The following is a 4,372-nucleotide window of genomic DNA, read 5'->3' on the forward strand; positions in this document are numbered from 1 at the left end:
TTTCAGTTCATCTCTTGCTTTGTTAATTGCTGCAATTTACTTCTCTTGCTTAAATTCTGAATTCTTAGTCCCTCAATCCCTTTTTCATTCAATCAATTTATATTTCTTGCACTTTAAGTTACCGTAATTTACATTTCTTGCACTTTAAGTTTCAGTCATTTGATTTCCTATTCTTTAAGATTCAGTACCTTCACTTTCAATTCTCTTTAGTTTCTGCAAATCATCCCTCTCCCTTTACATTTCCTGCAATTTACCTTCTGTCTGCTACAAATCACTCAACCAATACTTGATTCGCTTGACTAAATCAACCACTAAACTAAAATTGCTCAATCCTTCAATCCCTGTGGGATCGACCTCACTCATGTGAGTTATTATTACTTGATGCGACCCGGTACACTTGCCGGTGAGTTTTGTGTTGGATCGTTTTCTACACATTAAGTTTTTGGCGCCGAGTACATTGACACATCAAATCACAGTATCTGGCTAACTTCATTGCCGAGTACACTGACACCCCGGGTACTCCCACAAAATGGAATCTCTACGTGGACGGCCCCTCGAACAAAACCGGGAATGGCGCAAGTGTAAATATAAAAAGTGATCAGGGAACCCAAATCGAGCTCTCATTAAAGTTCGAATTCTCTACCTCAAATTATCAAGCTGAATATGAGCCACTACTGGCTGGTTTAAGGCTGGCTAGGGAGGTAGGAGTTCAAAAGCTTACCGTCTTCAGTGATTCATAAGTAGTCACCTCACAAATAGAAGGGAGCTACCAAGCTAAGGATCCCACCATGAAAAAATACCAGGACAAGACCAGAGAGCATCTCAGATAGTTCACAGGATATGAGGTCCGACATATTCCTCGGGAACAGAATGCCTGAGCTGATGCACTTTTGAAACTAGCTAACACCAAACTAGGGGAAATAATAGAAGCCTTATCCAAGAAACACTGCAAAGCCCATTGATGACATGTCATCATATACCTATTTTTCTATGCTTTTTCATACAAGAAATTGATGAATTGTGCTTAAATATTGAATGATTTTGTACTTAAATGATATATTTTCTTGATATTTTAATTTTATAAATCTTGTAGGAAATAAGAAGAAAAAGAAGCAAAGAAGCACAAAAAAAGAGAAAAAAAGAGCTTTGGAGCACACTTTGAAGTTGGAGCACACTTTGGAGGCTTAGGCCACGCTTTTAAAAGCGTGGCCCATGACCAAATTAATGAAGAATAGGCAAACAGCACACACTGCCCTGCTCTTGCCAAGGGCAGGGCAGAATCGTGATGCAAAGTGAGGTTGGAAGCAAGAATTTCGCTAAGGTAAAATCTAGGCGCTCACAGCATGACCATGCCTCCTTCAAAGGGCTATAACTTGAGCTACAAACGTCCAATTGATGTGCTTTCAGTTGCGTTGGAAAGCTGACATTCAGAGCTTTCCAACGATATATAGCAATCCATATTTGGCGTACAATTGAGGTAGGAACGAAAGGCATCTTTAAGGGGCAAAAATAAGCAAAAATAAACCAAGGAAAAGAAGTAGCGTGTGCATCCACCAAGTCTCGAACACGGAGCTTCATTTTTGGAAACATTGCCCTGCCCTCCGCGAGGGCAGGGCAGCATTTTGTTGTGGCACGGCCAGCGGACCAAACTGGCGCACCAAGGCATCACTCGGCAGCACCAGCAGCACACACAGGCACCAAACTGGCGCACCAAAATTTTCTGCCCTGCCCTCCGCGAGGGCAGGGCAGCATCCTGCAGCACACACCAACGCACCATGCTCGCACCAATGTCGCATGCATCAATTCCTGCCCTGCCCTCCACAAGGGCAGGGCAGCCTCCTGGAAGCCACTTTTCTCATGGGCTGAAATTGGATAAAAAATTTCCAATTTAATTCATTTCTTCGCCAAATCAAAAGCCCATCAAAATTCCAAAATCCAAGAATAGAAAGTGTATAAATAGGAGCTAGTTTTATGTAATTGGGGGAGAGCTGGAGACTTCATTTTGGAATTTTCCTTTCTATTTGCATTTTAATTTTGAACTTTGGAATTTCTTAGAGAATTGGGAAGGAGAATTGATCTCTCTTCTTCCTGGTTCCTGCTTGAGCACTCTTTACTTTTCTTGCTTTGGATCTTGGGTGAAGAATTGAAGAACTTCTGTTTCAATCTCACCTTGAGATCTCTTCTTTAATTTTCTGCATAATTGAATTCTACTTTCTGTTCATTTCTTCTTCTTCTGCGATTTCTGCAATTTGCTTTCCTTTATTTCTTTTGCAATTGTTCTTGTTGGATCAAGGAAGGATTTGAGATCTAGACTTGTTATATAGTCTCCTCCACTCCTGAGATCTTCAATCACTTTTAATTTGCTGCAACTTAAGCATTGCTTTTCTGTTCTAAATTCTTCAAGGCATTTTTACTTTTCTATTAAGATCTAGTTCCATTGAATCAATCCTCTACTCTTCTACTTGTTGCAATTTATTTTTCCTTGATTAATTTCTGCAATCCCACATCCCTGACCCATTTAAGATTCAAGCAATTTACATTTCTTGTCATTTAAGTTTCTGCAATTTACATTGCTTGTTCTTTAAGCTTCCTGCCTATTTACATTCTGTAATTTACACTTCTTGTCAATTTACTTTCTGTTGGCTACGATTTCACTCAATTTCACTTCAATGCTAGCTTGACTAAACTAATCACCCACTAAAGTTGCTTGATCCATCAATCCCTGTGGGATCGACCTCACTCTTGTGAGTTATTATTACTTGATGCGACCCAGTATACTTGCCGGTTGGATTTGTGTGTTGGAAATTCGTTTTTCCACAAAAAAACACCATCACCCATCAATCTCAGAAGAAAAAAAGGTCCTAACCATATCAGGTCAGGATCAAAGATGGATGGCTCCCATAATCAACTACCTCAAGTCTGAAACACTCCCCACAGATAAAAAGGAGGCAAAAAGGTTAGTACGAGAAGCACAGTACTACACCATAGTAGATGACATCCTATATAGGAGAGGAATCTCTACACCTCTCCTAAAATACGTCCCGACCTCTTCAACAAGGGAAGTTCTTGAGGAAGATCACAGTGGAATGTGCGGCAACCACCTCGGGGCACGAGCTCTTTACAAGAAGGTACCCCGAGCATGCTTTTACTGGCCGACCTTGCAAAAGAAAGCAACAGAGTTTGTCAAAAAATGCCCACCATGTCAGAAACACGCCAACTTCCATGTGGCACCACCTGAAGAGCTCATCTGTGTTACATCGCCCTAGCCATTCGCAAAGTGGGGGCTCGACCTCCTCGGACCCTTCCCCAGGGTTTACGGCAAGTCAAGTTCTTCATTATAGGCATAGACTACTTCACAAAGTGGATTGAAGCAGAGCCACTAGCTACTGCTATCGCCCAAGAAGTCGAAAATTCTTATATAAAAACATTATCCCAAGGTTTGGGGTTCCTTACTCCATCACCACAGATAATGGCACTCGGTTTACCGATACAGGTTTTAGGAACTTGGTAGCTAACCTGAAAATAAAGTCACATATGTAGAACACCCACAAGCCTACGGACAGGGAGAAGCTGCCAATAAAGTCATACTGGCTGGGTTTAAAACGGAGGCTACAGGACACGAAGGGAGCTTAGACTGAAGAACTCCCACAAGTCCTACGGGCATATCAGACAACTCCACACTCCACTACAGGAGAATCACCCTTCCGACTTGTTTATAGAATGGAGGAAATGATTCTAGTGGAGATAGAAGAAGGATCCCCCAGAATGATCCTCTACAATGAAGAGGCCAATTCCCAAATTCAAAGGGAGGAGCTCGACCTACTTCCAAAAGTCCGAGAAAGAGCTCGGATAGAGAGGAAGCGCTAAAGCATCGAATGGATTTAAGGTATAATCAGAAGGTAGTCCAGCGAAGTTTCGCCACCAACGATCTCATCTTAATCCAAAATGACATCGGAGCAGGTCGATCAGGAGAAGGGAAGCAAGCAGCTAACTGGAAAGGACCATACTGAGTTGTAGAAGTACGGGGGAAAGGTTATTATAGGGTGTCCGACCTCGAACGGCGAGAGCTACCAAGATCATGGCATGCCTGTAACCTAAGAAGGTACTATAGCTAGAAAATAGTAAAGGTCTTAGGTCAAGGGGCACTTTTTTTCCTAAAAAAGGTTTTTTAATGAGGCGCCAGGCCGAGACCTAAAAAACTGCCTGACCTAGAAGGGTAAGCACTCACATCTATACACTCTTATTTATATTTCTATCTCTTATTATTATTTGAATGAAAGTTATCAACTCCCTAAAAATTTTCCTACCAAGACGCATTAATTTATGCTTGAAAGCAAAATTCATCGACCGATCATAAAGAGGTTAGCAAGGT

The sequence above is a fragment of the Arachis hypogaea genome, chromosome 4, assembly GCF_003086295.3.
Source record: "Arachis hypogaea cultivar Tifrunner chromosome 4, arahy.Tifrunner.gnm2.J5K5, whole genome shotgun sequence".
In the NCBI taxonomy this organism is placed as follows: Eukaryota; Viridiplantae; Streptophyta; class Magnoliopsida; order Fabales; family Fabaceae; genus Arachis; species Arachis hypogaea.